This window comes from Xiphophorus couchianus, chromosome 13 (assembly GCF_001444195.1).
Source record: "Xiphophorus couchianus chromosome 13, X_couchianus-1.0, whole genome shotgun sequence".
NCBI classification, from domain to species: Eukaryota; Metazoa; Chordata; class Actinopteri; order Cyprinodontiformes; family Poeciliidae; genus Xiphophorus; species Xiphophorus couchianus.
Window position 1 is genome coordinate 13,807,887 of NC_040240.1, and position 17,180 is coordinate 13,825,066.

The 17,180-nt window shown below is 37.8% G+C and overlaps 1 long non-coding RNA gene across 1 annotated transcript in view; it reads right to left on the reverse strand.

Moving 5' to 3' along the window:
* Window positions 1–4,845: 4,845 nt before the first annotated feature.
* Window positions 4,846–17,180, reverse strand: part of LOC114156455 (uncharacterized) — a 36,440-nt gene continuing 24,105 nt past the window's right edge. Inside the window, exon 3 of the long non-coding RNA XR_003597943.1 lies at window positions 4,846–4,937. This is a non-coding gene — a long non-coding RNA (uncharacterized LOC114156455). The remainder of the gene's footprint in view (window positions 4,938–17,180) is intronic.

Here is a 17,180-nt window from a genome sequence, read left to right on the forward strand (position 1 = left end):
ACTGTGATGGTTTGTATTAAGGACTCTGCAAAACATTAAAGTTGCATTATGTTGTTCAGGCTCTGCAAACATACAAAATAGCACAAAAATGTTAAGTTATGTTATTGTTATGTAAAGCTCAAGGAGAGTGTGTTTTCAGCATAAATTCAAGATTTTTCTGTTTTATTTAAATAATTTTACTGGGTTACTTGAAGGATTTAATCTGAACACACAGTGACCTCCTGCTAGTATTCTTTGACCTCACTTGACATCCTGCAGGGATTTCTAAAAATATAACACTTAGAGGTAATCCTGTGCACTGACATAGGCTAAAATCAATTCCTGCCAGCGGTTACACCTTTTAACAAGTCAAACAGAGCAGCAGGTTTGTGCTGTTCCTGCTTGAGCTCAGAAATGAGAATATAGCTGAGCTTCCTGGGATGCCTGCTGTATTCATCAGAAACAGGACTCATGTAAAGCCTCTTGGTACCTCGGGATATGTTGTAACAACATTTGGTTCCTAAAGGTGGGGAAAGACATTAAAATCCTGGCTGTGAGTATGAACGTAGGAGAGAGACTATCTGCATTATACAGGTCCTTGGAGGCATCATAGCTGTATACTGCAGTTGTTTGAAAGCCAGAGCATAGATCTCTGAGGTAAAGGTGTTATTTGTTATGCTAGGGGAGCCCATCATGCTCCAACACTTGTTAATGTATGTTGTAATTTATGAAATGGTTATTTACAGCCTTTAAATCTGGAGCTTAAAGAGGAAAGAGGGGCTTCTGGTATAATTGCTGTGGAGCAAAGTACGTGACAAAGCCGGGGAACTGGAAGGAAGCCAGATCGCTCTTCTGTCAGGCACTAATAACACATCACGGTGACAGAGACGGGGCCTCCTCTCTACCTTGCTGTATTGATCTCCCATCTCTCTGTTAATAGTCCTGTTAAACACCAGCTCTCGGCTCTTAGCTGTATCCAAGCCCACTTAACAATGAAATTCCCAACCCCCTCACATCTCGCAGTTTAAAATGTCTCTGAGGCAGAGAAAACAGCCGGGGGCGAAACCGTTGGATTTCAGGCTTGGAAATTCACCTTTTACCGCACTATAATACGCTTTGCCCTCTGTATAAGTCTGTCTTCATTTTAAGGTAAATCACTTACAGGAAAATCAAACATTTTATAATAATAAACAGCTGCAAACAGCACAGAAACTAGAGAGCATATGTGTGTACAGGTAGGAGAATCGTTGCTGGACCGGATGGAGGAAAGCCACCATGACGCACCAAATTTACATTAAATTTAAAGCAAAATAAAGGGTGTGAGGCTAGAACAAAACAGATTTATAAACTATTAAATAAAATCCTAACTACCAGATAAACCACAACATTTTAAAGAAGCGAAAAGGGATTGTTTAGTACTCTGCAAAATGTCTTGGTCATTTGGGAATTCAAGATAATTGTAGCAAACAAAAATCACATGTGGGGTTCCTCAAGGATCCAATCTGGGGTCTCTCTCATTCAATATAAATAAGCTCCGCCCAACTCAGGTCATGGGGACCACAACTTGTCTTACCTAGAATTTGCTGATTCCACTTAACTTTATATCTCAGTGTCACTATGTAACTTAGTCACTTAATGTGTCATATCAAATAATTGATTAATCAGAATTTTCTCCAGCTTCATAATTTAATATTTACAAATTATTTTTGGGCCCAGAAATTCAAGGACTTGGTTTTGAGCTGACAGATTTCACAGCAGAGCTCCAAAAGGAGCAATGACACCAACTCGCTCACAAATAGATTCAAAACAATCTTCTCATAAGCATCAAGCCTAAAACCTGTCTAATATACAACAAATGAATATGTTTAGGCAGTAAACTTTGCATTAGATATTTGCAGAAGTGAGAGGAGGGAGCAAGTCTAAGAATAATCAAAGATGTCCATACAGCACAAAGTCCAGAGGGAGTCCAAGTCTTTAGTCAAGGACTTATGTTTTATTAGTTGAATGATATAAAACATGACAAAATGCCTGCTCAAAAAGAATCAAAGACTCTCAGCCTTTCCCACAAGGGCGTCTATGTAGGCCAAAAGCTCCTCCTGGTTCTCCCTGCATGTCTGTTTCTCTCCTGTGCAGCGGAAGCTGCTTTGGAAACAGACTAAGAAGCTCCTCCTCCAACAAGACTTACTGAGAAAATATTTCTAATGTAGCCGTAAAGAGCATCTTTAAATTCCTGATTTGTGCCTGCCTTTTTAAACCACGGTTCAATCCATTTAGCTGATCAGGACTCAGGTTTTTATTGTAGGATTTTAATTATCAAAGATAACACTTGACGTCAATCGGAAATTAAGAGAACACTAATTTGTCACAATTTGCAACCCTTTTAAGAGAAATCAACACAACAAAAGCAGTCTCTGAAACACTTGAAACAAAAGGGAAAAGAAAAGCTGAGCGATTTTAACTTTGCGTTTGTAGTTTGAAACTTTTTATGATAATGCGTTTGCTCTCCGACAGCAGCAAGAATTTTTCCAGAAAAAAAAAACAAAAAAAAAAAACCTCACACATCTTTGTAACTAAACAGGAGCATAAATGTGATGCTGGTTGTTTTTGATTTCACCGATGCTTCAAGAAGGAAATTCTGGCTTTGGTTGAGGGGCTTTGAAGAAAGCTTTCTTAAAGGTGTGCAATGTTTTTCTCCTCTCAAAGCAGCATTTGATTTTTATTTATCCTGCTAATGTCAGACAAACACGCACACACATCCACACACTGAGATCAGAGGAATCTTAAGACACAGAATGTGGTACTCCAGACTTTCAGACTAGAAATCTTCCTACACAACAGACGGAAAAAGCAACTAATATTTATCAGCTATAGATTAGCTGAAAGTGTTTCTGAGAGGGAAGAATGCTTCTCGTCTGTACAAAGGACAAAAGTACATACTTTTTATAGACACTAGTTTTAGTGAGAAAGTGAGCAGCAGCATGCTGGTGATGTATCAACCTTCCAGACCCCTCAGGTCTTCTGGTTCTGCACTGCATCCACAGAACCAGAACCAAACATGGAGAAGCAGCATCCAGCTTCTGTGCGCCACAAATCTGGAACAAACTTCCAGAAAACAATGAGTTCCTTTAAATCTTTACTAAAAATCTACCTTTTTGTAGCTGTCTTTGATTAATAGTAACTGGAACACTGATTAATATATCTGATATTTTTGTGATGATAATTATTTTTAATGAGTGTTTGACAAAATGTATTGTTTGTTGTTAGTTCACAACTGGTTACAGTGTTGTGTGTTTATCATGTGCAGCCCTTTAAACTGCTTTGTTGCTGAAATGAGCCACACAAATAAAGTTGGTGTGACTTAATGACTGAGCAGAAGCTCACTTAAAAATAATCCAAGTGAAATTAAGGCCTTGAAGCTTCGACGGTACAGTCGGAATCTTTGTATTTATGGAGACAAGACTTTCCAGCTACAAAGGAATAGCTTTAAATCTAAATGTTGCTGAGCTGTAATCATCCATTACAGTTTATGAAAAGGTAAAAGTTTATTTCTTGAATAAAGCAGCCCTTTCACAGGCTATTAAATGCAACATATTTCCTTAAGCCTTGCTGGGCGTTTAGTTGGTAGCTTTGGCACTTTTAGCAGGTCTGCAGTTTCTGCATGGTGATCTCATGCTCATATGCACCGTTTAGTAAATCTTGTCCAAGTGCAAACATTTTCTGGTATTATCCTCTGAGAACATAATCACTCGCGGTTAATTTGGCTGCAACTTAAACGCGATTAAATTAGATCATTTTTATTTTTCTCTTTTACCGTTGAAGCGATCAGCAGAACATTTCCTTTTTGTGCTGCAACGACATTGCCGCATATGCATTTTATCTTCCGTTTGTGGGCTAAACATTTGTCCCACGTATCTGCGATAGGAGATACTTATTCACATGAAGACCAGCAGACAGAATGCATCTAAGTTTTGCTGCCAGCTTGCAGACGACTCTTTAGTGCTGTAATTCAAACCCTCATTTTCCCAGTAGATTTTGTGCCCACTGGCATCCAGCATTGTGTGGTTAAAGCCAAGGTTTTTTTTTTGGAGCTATTCTAAAAGCAGATGGTCTCATTATTTTAAGGCTTTTGCATTGTGCAATCAGCATTCATGTCCTAATGACAAGTTAAAGGGGGCGGAGGGACACGTGTCCCTTTACTGTGGAACACACACAAATACAGGAGTTTATAACATCTCAACCCCCAACTTTGCTTTTAAATGCTTTTCTATTTAAAGTGTTGTACAATACGATTACATTTTTCCCCCACTGATGTGAAGTATTCATCACAGCGGCTGTAAAACTCCAGCGCTCTGATTCTGTTCCTGTCGTGTTGCCAAATGATTCATAAACTCTGCTGAGCCGGCAATTTGCTGCAACGTGAACAATTTTTTTTTTTTACCCCTGAAATGTGCGGCATAACGGCCTCATTCTGAATTATGGCGTTGCTGAAAGTGGCAATCATGTTGCCGAATTACTCATACCTGTTTGAATGAAAAAGAATTAGAGGACAGAGAATGACAATGCACGTCTCGGGTTTTGCAGGAAAGCAGCAGCTGCCTCCTCCTAACTCTTCTTTATGAATTTCCTTCCTCTGGAACTACGAGATTTTGTGCACATCTTTCTCTTTGTCTCGTGGAAAAATCTGTGAACCATTTCTCAGAGCAACAGCAGATCAATATCTTTGGCTGGAGGGAAAAAAAACAACAAACTATCAATATGAAAAGATCCAGCAGCTGTAGATGATCTTTTTCTTTATTTTATGGAGTTATTTGAAAGGACTGAACAGAGAGATGAAAGATAAAAAATAGGGTTTCTCACAGAGAGGGCCCCCGAGGCTCAGCGTTCGGATCCTTTGCTGCTGCTCAGGACTCGTCATGCTTGTCATGTTGATGTTCCTGAAGGTGGCTTCATTGGAAGGGCTGGGAGGGAAAAGGAGATGAAATATTCACTGATAAAGTTCTCGCTGTAAAACAAACCTGCATCACAAAATACACTGCTTTGCACAGATATTAAGAAGGTTTTAACCCTTCCACAATTTGTCTCGTCACAACTGCGGATTCTTGATACATATTATTGAGGTTTAATATGTTCAATATAAAATTTCAATTTATTCTGGTAGATTACATGTGCATATGTATTCATTTCCCTTCAGCTCTGAAGCTGACATCGTTCACAGCAACTTTGGAGAAGCTCAAATGAGACCAAAGTGAAACTTTCTGAATTGTATGCAAAACACTAACTGTGGGAGAAAACTAACACACATCTTTCTGAACACATCACCCTTTACTGTGAAACACGGTGGTGGCAGCATCATGGTGCAGGAATGCTATTCTTCAGCATGAAGAAAGAAGCTAATCGGAGTTCAAGGGAACAGTGACACAAGTAAACAAAGAAATGTTGGAAGAAAACCTGGTATGGTTTACTTTGTGTTCTATCAGAAAAAGTATTAATACAATACTCTAAAGGTTTGAATTAAGAGCAACAAGCAAGGATAGTTTTGAAAAGCTCTGAATAAACATTTACTGCAGTATGTCTAAAAAAAGCTGGTAATCCTTTCAACCTATCAGAAAGCTGGATGCTGATAATGCTGCTCTCATTTCCATTCTCATCAGATTCTCATTGCAACTTCCTCTGTTTAACATTTAAAATGATCAAAAATCAAAAAATGCACTTAAGTTCACATAAGAATTTTTATTGGTATAGCAGATACATTTTAAATGACATCCGAGTCATGCAGCTTTCACTAACCAATAGTGATTTTGCCCAGTTGAAAACATCTGTGTTTAATACTATTGTTTTGTTTTTGTTTTTTTGCCTGTGTGGAGTGTAATATGAAGTGACATTTACCTACAAAAGTCTATAAATCATGTCTTAACTCAGCATACTGACTAACTTATAGCCATGCAAATAAAACTCTTCAGGATATTTTCCCGTTTATTTCTCATTGACTTCTAAAGTCTGAATAAAAACAATAATATTTCAAATAATGGTGCGATGTTGTTATAGGATTCCTTTTTAAGAATCTCCAATTCATTCTCAAACTTTATCAGATTAAAAACAGAAATTTTTTAAAACTCAATATCAATACTGAATAAAAATAGTGCACTGAAAAAGTAATAATCCCACACAAATTTCTAACTGTCAAACCTATGGCCTTACCTGTCAAATCATGAATTAATGGGGATTAACTACATTTATCATTCACTTTGAACAGATGTGATTTCTGCCAGACCTGTAGAATCAAGATATTCCTTAAGTTGGACCTGTCTGACAACATGAAGTAGGTTAAAATAAAACACATCATGACCATCAGTGAGGAACAAGACACACATTCACTCCTCCACTTGAGGCAGAGACTGACCTCTGACCCGGAGCGAGCCGTTCTGTTCTGAGTCACAAAGCAGCACAGCAACTCTTCTTGTGCTAACTTTATATCATGTTTCGCAGTCGTCTTTCAAGCTGTCTTTGTAGGAATGTGCAGAGCAATTCTGGTGCTTTCCAACCTCCTTAGTTCCAACTGATGGAAACATTACAGAAGTATCCCCTGCAGCTGTTGCTGCAGTTCCCGCTGGTCACCAACAGGGGGCGATAGCGTGGCTTAATGCCCTGCGCGGCACATACTGACAGTACCAGAAACAAGGAAAAGTAATATGATATGTACAATCTGTTACGTGTCCTTTGCTGGTTCCAATCTTTCCCCAGCTTTCTTTAATTGTCTCTGTTTTAATTGCTCCCTTGTCTCCCTCTCTACTCTTTTTGATTCTGTCTTTTTTTTTTCTTCCTCTTTCTCCTCAGCTCACCCCACCCTGTCCACATTTCCTTTGGCCTGGAGTCAGGCAGGGCAGCTGCAAAAGGCCTCTCCAATGCAGGCTGATGAGAAGTGACAGCTCTCTGTATCACTCCCTGGCACTGACAACTGACAGATGGATAACACTCACACACACTGCAGGGGGAGAGGGAGGGAAGAGAGGGAAGCGCCACAGAGGAGGATGGTTCTCCGGCGTTATTCTTTTTCCTCATGGAGCGGCTGCGTGACTGAGGACTGGGTAGAAAAACAAACCGTGCCAAACCTTAAGCTCTTTTATCCTCACAGGCACAAACAGAAACGGGGCTCAAGCACAATGAAACTGCTTGCATGTACAAAGAAGAACACCTGCACTAAAATCCTGACAAAAGTAAACAAATCGTCAGTTAGCCTGTAACTTAAATTAGAAAAATACAATTTCAGCCCGTCAGATTATTATTTTTTCCCCCACTTCTAAGGTATCATTTTCCTTGCATCCTTGCAGTCTCAGAGGCTCTCTTTGTTTTTCTGATCACTCACATGCCAGATGTTTAACACATTGTCACGGCTGTGAAAATGCTGCCTGGCGGATGCCATCACATTCGACTTGTGAATGTGAGGATATTTGAGTTTTTGACACATTGATGAAGTAAGATGAACCATCACGGCTTTGTAATCGTGTTCCATATTGGGAAAACAAACAAAACTACCTGATATAATCAGTTTTTTTTTTATTATTTAAATGTTGATTAACATGGGAAAGTAAAAAGAAAAGTCAAGAGAGATTTTTGACCATCCTGTTCAGGATCTCAACTTGGCAGATTATTAATTAAGGGTGTTTATGCAACTGGTTTTTGAGATATACATGCTGCATCGACATACAAGTAGTTTTAATATGGAAGGAATTGCATGTGCACTAAATTGTGATCAATACAATTTTCCCATATGCTGAATAAATTAAAAAATGTGGTACCGGCAATGTCTGTGTGTGACGGTGTTAATAATTGTAGATGCTGTACTTGTATATAAGACTTATAACTTTACTCCTCCATTCACTCCCACTTAGTGGAAAGACAACAATTATTTGGTCATTTTTCAAATCTAAAGGGCCTCCAATCAGTATACTGATTTGATTTGGACTAAGATAAAGAAATGGATATCAGTAATCGCATAGTTAGATGAGACCAGAAATGAAACTTTTTCCAACACATATAGGCATTAAATATATGTTTACTTGGGTCGTTAGTTTTGGTTCAAGTTTTACTCTCTTTTACTAAAGTGTGTAGAAAGATTTGATTTGAGGTTTGACCAGTATATGGAGTAGTACTTAGTTCAGTCTCTGATGAGTCTAATACCAATAAAGCATTGAAAATATACTTTTGTTTTGTTTTTATGCATAGAAAATGTCTTTTTTATGAATCCCCAATGATATTTTAAATAATCTTTGTCCTGTGTAACATAATCCTAATGAGGTGTAACTATTTTAAACATGTAATATTTTAACCAGGCATGGTCAACCGCACTATGAACTCTACAAATCTGGAGCAATCCTTTAATGTAGTCTTGATCCTGACATCATCTTAACAAGGACCCACCGTTGTATGAAGGAAAGTATAAACAGAGGGGAAAAAGAGCTGAAAAGTATAAGGTAAAAGGGAAAAGATTACAACTGGAACACAATGTCCATGTTTTGTTTTGTTATAATCCAAAGACAGAACTTTCATTGAACATATGTGATTTTAGGATCAATCTTGGAGTATTCCAGAGAGTTTGTAGCTTCCTGGATATAATTTCGTCTCATTCTTCAGGAAATACTCATCATCAAGACCAAGTGCCCAAAGACTTCAGGCTTCAATTTGAGGAGGAGACGTTTTTCAGCGCTCACCTGATCTGAAGATAAATTTAACAAAAGTCAAACAGGAGACCACAGTCAGTTTGACGACAGAACTTGACGACAGCTTGGGGTGAAGGCAGCTGGGCACAGACCAGTTAGTCATTATAGCTGATGCTACTAAGCGACCTACAAATTGTATGAAACGCACTGACAGATGTCAAGTTCTTACTAAACGTTCTCATGTTTAGCAAGAAATGTTCTTAAATGCCATCTTTTCCAAAAAACTACCTCAGTAGAAAGGAAAAAAACAAAAAGACTAAAACATTGATTGGTTTGTAAGATAAATATCCATTCAAGCAAAGACTCCTTTAGCACAAACCACATTATATCTAACGAGTCCTTTGTTTTATGGTTGTGTGCTGCACTGAATAGTCTTGTAATTAATACGTCAGCCCTTCCCATCAGATCCAGTGGGCAGGGTTAGCACTTGCTCTGGTCAGGGAAAGCTTTTAAAACATGGTGGCTGCCTTTATAGGAAATGAAACCGCCCTCTCAGTTTTACTCTTACTCTAAAATAGAGAAGCAGCAGCTTTTAATAAACAACAAATAATATATGAGCGTGTTTTCTATTATCATTCTGCTTCTATCTGCTTTGTGCAGCACACAATGCCAATTTGAGTCTCAGTTCATTTATTGGGCACATTTAAGTCATGTGAGCTGGATCAAAGTGCATTAAAATACATAATTAAAGTAAAAACTGGACAAATAAACAATTCAATTTGATCTCGCAGATTTATTTTTCTTCAGTTTAAAGTTTTTCTTCCATGTTTGAAAAGATTTGTATTTAGGCTATCTGTAGTGACACTCAGAAATTTTGGACTTTGACTAGAATCTCCAAACTTCTTCTGAGACATTCAGAGATCGTGTTCCTGGGGTTCTTCAAAAGCTTTAGGCACAAACATACGAGCTCTGGACTGACACAACCAAACGTTCAGTCTGTCATCGAGATGTCGTACTTTTGTTTTTTAAAGAAAAGTGTCTAATTCTTGGCTTAACAAGGAGGATTTACTCTCATAAAGATAAAACCCAACACTGATATGAATCACCTTTCCTTTATATGACAACAGCGGTTGATAATGACTCTCTAAATGCTGCTTGTGTTGATAATAATATGACATGCATCTAAACGCATTCACGGTGGCAAGGTGTGAGAGCGAAGCTACATCCAGTTCAGCAGAGAAGAGTTTCGAGCAGTAATCAAACCACACACACACCCATGCACGCCTACACTCCTCCCTGAAAGAAATCAAATTTTACACTTAACAGACTCACACGGAGATTTGGCAAAGTTGGCTTTCAAACAAAGCGAGCCCACACTTGATTTTAAGTTGGCACTCACTAAGCATCCACGCTGAGTCTGATTGAACTAATAAGCTCATGCCTGAAACCACAAGTGACACTCTAAAACAGCAGCAGTGTCATGTCTGAAACAGGCGGCGCCACACCGAGGCAGCGATGACACAAGCATTGTGTACAGGGGGGTGAGGAGTATGGTAATGTTGTCAGAGAACCCCGGAGGCTTCAGAGCCATCACACAGCAAAACAAGAAGCCTGGCAATATGCTGTCTTGTTACTGGCTGGCACATATTCCGTCAGTCTTCCCAACGCCAGCCTGCTCCTCCGATTACTTCCTCTCCACTTCCTGCGTCTCTCTCAGACTGTTTGACCCTTTCTAATTATGTAAAAAGTTATTTATTTCTGTCTGGAGGGCAAAACTCCCCATTAGATCATCATAAATCATGATCTTTTCTAAAAAAGTATGATTGTTTATGTGTTGATCCCTATAGGCGGCTTGCTTTCTTGAAACAGAGGCCAGATTTGCCGATTTTGACTCTCAGCCAGGAGGACTGGACTGTGGAGCCAGGGGCCGCATGGCTGCCAGGAAAACCTGGAAACAGACAGTTTGATCGGACGCTGCAGCTTGTTCCTTTGCTCTTCCTGGAGTGATAGAGCTGGACTTATTTTAACAGTTTCTACATTATAAACTAAAGTGTCATCAAAAAAACCAAACAATGAAGCCACAGTAGTTTATAGAGTTGCATCATATAGAAACACCCATCTTACTAAGTAGCATCCCAAGTAAAGATCCCTGGACATAAAAAACATGAAAAAACAAACAATTAAAACAGTTCAATTTTGTAGATGATTTCATAGGAGTATTTTGGAGATTAAAATGTGACTTTTTCAGTTGTTTTAATTTTTGTACACAGCAAAAGGACAAAATCTTACCAAGTATTTTTGGATAGTCTAAATATCTCAGTGCTCTTAAAATAAGACAAAAACTTGCAAATAGCTTTTCAGGAAGCTATAGGATTTTCCTTTAAGTCAATAATTACTTAATATTAACTTTTAATAAGTTCCACTGTCAGATTATTTCACTTATAACAAGACATGTTTCCCATGTTGTAAGTGAAATAATCTCCCAGTGGAACTTGTATTTTTCTCCCATATGCAAATTTCTTACATGCAAATTTCTGATCCAATAGCGTTAATTTTAGACAGTAAGAAGCAAACAAAAAATAATGTACTGTGTCCTTTTATACACCGTTTCTAATATCTGGTTACAGTGTATGTTGCTTAAAAACTCAAGAGAATATACGGCGACACAATAAGCAAGATTTGGTCCTTGCATTCTGAATCCTTGTCTGCAGTAAAACACAACAAGTGTTCCAACTTAAATCCTGAAATGAACCTTTCCTTTTGCATTCAAACCCAAACGCACCCACAACATGAACAAAGCAGAAATCTCCCTCAAAGCTTAATCACAAAAGGTCAGCTTGTGAAGTGAGAAACAGATTAAATTAGCATAGTATTAGACATGTAAAATGATTCCTGTCAAATCAAAGTGCAGCACAATTATAATATGTTAATTACTTATTTCATTAAGGGAGCTGATTGCAGAGCGGCGAGGAAATCATGCGGCCAGACACACCTGGAACAGAGGTTATGGAGCTCGAAACATACTCTTCCTCTTTTGTCCCTCCTCTCCAACTCTTTTCCTTCTCTGCTCGTCTCTTCTCACAGATTCACACTTTGGATTTACGCGCACAATCATTAATTGCCTGACTGTGCCGCACAAAAATGTTTCAAAGGGCGAAGGACTTCTCATTTGTTCATCAAAGGGGAGCTGATGAGCAGTGTGTGATTATATGACCTACCCACAATTATCCTCAAGGGAACAGAGCGGCAAAAACAGAAAGCAGGGAGTTTTTTTATACTGAAAAATAAAATCAGATTTTACCAGTGAAATCCAAAATTACATTTCTCTAGGGATGCAAAAATTAAACTGTCAATTCTAAGTAAAATAATAAAGCAAAGTGATGTTTGTGGTTCTTTCTTTTTGGAACTTATAGACAAATTATAGACACACTTTGCTTTGCAAATGGAAATTTTGATCATATAAAGAAATTGTGAGCAAAAATCCTCACCTTAAATATTTTGTTTTTTTATATTGATGTCCATCTGCCTAACCTGCTAATGCTGGTAACTCAAAATTGTATGATTCTGGCATTGTGGTAGAGAAATGTCTAGTTTATATTATAGCTTATTCATGTGTCTGAATGAACTACAAGTAAACATAATGGGGTATTTACCTTTTCCTTCTACAATTCACTTACACTTTAAAAAAAAATTGCTGATAAGAATACAGCTATAGGCACTTCAAACTACTTAAATAGTCAGAAATAATTACCAAACTACCATGCATTTACACGTAGTGAGTAAAAAAAGTGTGTTAGTATCCTAGGAAACGAACTATGCTAGAAACTTTTCACAAATATTTGTTGTCTGCGAATAGAAGATCTTGCTTATGATCCCAAAGCAAGCATACAACGTCAACAACTCCTACATAGCTGGAAGAAAAAGAGCTTGGGAGAAAATGTATCTCAAAGTTTGATCCGACATCTAAAGTAAAAACATTATATATTTTTGTAAAACTCCAAAGGGAAAGCAATATATCAATATACTGAGGTCATAGGGAGCACAGTTTGCAGAAACAGCTTTGAGTCCTCAATTGTTATCCACAGCCGGATCTCAAGCACTTCAGCATGAGGCTCATCAGCAAAACCGCTGTTTGTTTTAGAGTGCAACAATTATGGCAAACAAAAAATCTGAAGTTGTAAACTTCGAGTTGTAACCCTAATTGAAAGTTGCCTTCATCTCCTTCTTGCCAAAAATACAGTGAAGACAGAACTCCCTAAAATAAATGTTAAACATTTTAAGGTAAAACTAAATACACAGGGGATACTGCTTGGACGAAAGCACACAACAAACCATTCAGTGAGTAATGGGAAACTAATATGAGTCACAAGTACTTCCCATGTATCAAATAAGTGAATTATGGTGGCTACTGTTTTTTACAGTAGTAAAAAAAAAGAATACCTAAAGCAACACCGGCATTGACACAATCAGTACTACAATAATTGTTCTAAGTAGTTGATATGAGGAGAAAATCAGTAAATAGATCATGGTCACTCCAACAACTTTTAAGATGATGCCTCGTTAAGAGTTTTAAACTGCTACTTTTCTGACTTCCTGCAGTCACTAGCTGTGCTGCAATGCAAAAATGTACAAAATTTAGAACACTCTTTTCTCTATCTGAGCATTTTCCAACAGAATATGTTAAACTAACCTGCCGATGGTATTGAAGACAGTCTTTAGGATTCTTTTGGGTACCGTTATAGTTCAGGTAAAGGAACAAAACATCACGAATTAGTGTGCTTCACAAAATATCAATGTTTTCAATCCCTGGGAACTAAATGACATGGTAAGCAACCATGTTTTATACCTATAGGACAGTAACTGTTTAAGACATTTAAGCTTTAATTAATTAGAGAAAGGATTGTGTTCCTCTGGATTTTGAGAAGAGACACCTTCATATCTAGGGTGAGTAATCTTTATTGTAGTCCGTGAGTTTCTCTTAGCTGTTCTTCAAAGTTCCTGATTGGCTCAATGGGAAACAAAATCAATTCCTTTTGGCTTTAAGGTTTTTCAGATTTACTACAATGAGCTCCTTCAGCTGCAGCTGCTAAAAATTACAAATGATTTTTATTTTTAAAGTTGGCAATTTGTAGATCATTCAAGACCCGTATGAAACAGGATAGACATTAATGAACAAATAAGATCTGCGGCTATTGTGTGAAAAAATAGCCAAGTAAAAAGTATCACCACCAGCCTCTCTCTTCCCAGGATAACACATTTAACACAGCAGCGTAATTAGTCAATTTTTGTCCGCGGGATATGAAACAATAGCCCTGTTTTTTTTTTTAAGTGTGCCATGTAAATTCATATGGTTAAATAAATGCTTCAACTTCTGATCATGTTGTTTTTCAGGGCACATTAAATGCAGGTTGATTTGGCTGCTAAAGTTTGAAAGAAATACAAGGAGAGATAATTTTACCCCCCAGATGAAAACTGCATGAGGAAAAAGGATCAAAAAGTCAAAGTTTTTTTGGGTTGACATTTACTTAAACATTTAAAATATATATGATGACGCACAGAAAATGCTACTACTCTTATTATAAGTGCCCTTTAAGTATATAAAATAGAATAAAGAACAAGATGTTTTGGACATAGGGTATGTTGAAGCCAGCAGAATTTGTCCATGTGCAGGCACTGTTCAGTTCAGGTATTTTTATCTGAACTTGAGTACCCAATACAACACCTGCTTATGTAACTGGGAAGATTAACAGAGATGTGAGGCAGAGGAGATGTTGATTATAGAGGTTTTTAAAATAATGTAACTCTTTTTTTTTTACTTTTCTATGTGAGATTTTTGTTTAAAGTTGGATTTCTTTAAAATCAGACTAAACTGAGCAACGCATCATAATAGAGATAAACAGAAGGTGCAAGTAAGTGTAAGTAAAATAATTTCATAACTGGTAAGATAATAGAAAAATAAAATAAAACACAAAATTGAGCTCTGACAGCTTTCAGTCACTTTATAATCCATCAGCAGATGTTTGTGTTTTCGTTTTTCAATTATTTTACGTGAAATGATTATTCTCACTATTTTAGCTTTTACACTAACATTGGATCTAGAGTAAATGAAAAATATTTTAATTTGCATTTCAGAGACGTAAACATTAACAAGAGGCATAATTATAATAATGATGTCAACTTTCTTCGGCGTCAGCAGACATAGTTTGGAAAAGCTAGAATTTTTTCTTAGCACTTCATAAACACACTTGTGTGACATCATGGGGGAAAAAAACAAACAAAAAACGCCAAGATGGGAGTGAACTGTGAACCTCCATAATTCTGCTTCATTCTTAGATACAATGTCCAGATGCCTGAAGGTGCCATATTCATCTGTCCGGACAATTACATGCCAGTTTGAACAGTATCAGTATGTGCAGCCATCAAACTGGAAGGAGATGGGCTCTGATGCGAGCATGAGTCCGTGGGGGAAGTGCATATCAGGTCCCAAAAAAAAACAACTAAAGATCTTGTGAAAATACTGACAGAAACTGGTAAGATAATGTCAGTATCCACAGTAAGATGAGTCCTGTATTGACACGTACTGAAAGGGAAATCAGTGATGAAGAAGCCATTACTCAAAAATCAACATTAAATGCCAAATCACAGTTTGAAAATGCACTGTTACCTTTATTCTTGGAGACGCATCTTGTTGTCTGATGAAACTAAAACTGAAGTGTTTGCCCATAGCAACCTTCATTACATTTGGAGGAAGAAGGGGGAAGCTGGCATGCCTGAGAACACCATCCCAACGATGAAATATGGGAGTTGGCAGAGACATCTTGTCACAGGAGGGACCAGTAAACTTCATAAAGTAGATGGCATCATGAGGAAAGAACATCAGGTGGAAATATTGACGTAGCATCCCCAGACATCAGACAGGAAGTTAAAGCTGAAGGATGCAACTTTTATAGATTGTTTTTCTTTTACATATTTGTTGAAGCTATCACTATGTCCTGACAGTATGGTACAAGATCAATAATCTGTGTAAAAAAAAAAAATCAAGCTCCTCTGCTTTCTCCCATTGCTCCCAGTGCCAACTAGAAGCAACCAATCAGAGTCCAGAGGCAGGTCTTAGTGTTGTCAGTCACAATCTTGTGTGGCGCCGCTCATTCCCCTCCACCTTCCCGATGGCTCTTTGTTAGGGGGAACCACTACGGCTTCTCCTAGTCAAGCAGATCCTGTTGTGAATGCTCCGGCTAGTTAGCATGCTCACCGATGATAGCGGATAAATGTTTTTTCTATAAAAGGTTATTTAGTCAGCCATAGGCACATTTAGCAGTGAATAAATGATGTTGAGTGACAGCGTTAAGACCTTCCTCCTGGCTCTGATTGGTTACTTTTGGTTGGGAAAGGTCCATTTCCCAACCAAAGCAATGGTAGCTCAGAGAGGAGGTCCATCTTTTCACAGATTATCTGTCTCATATTATACTGTCAAGACACAGTGACAGTAGTAAAAAACATTATTTACAGACGTTACATACTGCACCTTTAAAGGGGGTCTGCCGATCTACATTTACCTATAACATACTCCCAAGTTGGTTACTAAGTGGCCATGACAAAGTCCTGATCTCAGCTGCATCGACAAATTTGTGAACAAAGCTTAAAGGGTATGTGTGAGTAGAGTGATCCATAAACCTGAATCAGTTGAACAATTTCAATCAGGCTTTGATGAAGTCAAAGTTTCCCAAAAATATTGTAAAGAGCTTGTGGACTGAGATGAAAAATATTTAACCCAATTCCAACAAGATTACCATACACTAAAGTAACAGATGTAAAGATCAATGTTTGATAAAGGTGACAACTAAAAAAAACAAACAAACAAAAAACAACAATTTTGTTAATCCCAACTGATTTATATCAGGTACATTTAAGTCTGGTTTAAAGTAAGACACATTTTGTGTGTAAATATCTGGTAATAACTGTAGCTACATTACATCAATGAGCAGGAAAGGTTTAAAGTAAAGAGTGCATTTGCTCTCATCCCAACTCCAGGAGGCAAAATCTTGCTTAAATAAACAAATATGGAATAAAATAAAAACAGCAAGCTTTCTGGTATCCATTTTCCTTAAAATGTATTTGGTCTCTACTCAGTTCTGGGTGGACCTACCCAGTACAGTCCTTTTCTAAACCTCTAAATCATTTCACAAAGTCTTCAAATTGTTCCAAATTGGAAGCATTTCTGGCATAATTTATTATCTAATCAGCAGCCCGAAAACTTTAAGCCGATCCGAGTCCTCTTTCTCTTGATTGAAAGACTGACTCGTCTTGTGCGAGTCAATGAGAGACTGAGATGATGGCAGTGCTAAATGACACTTGCCGCTGACAAGTGGCAAATAGAGAGGATTAACATAAGCCAATGAGCTACAGAATGAATATATGTTCAAACCTCATTTGAAGTGGCATCTGTGACATTGCCATGCCAATTTAGTGAGAATTCAATCTGCTGGCATCGGCGCTCCGAAAGTGTGATTGGACTTGTGAAGAGACCAATTTGTTTCTAAATGT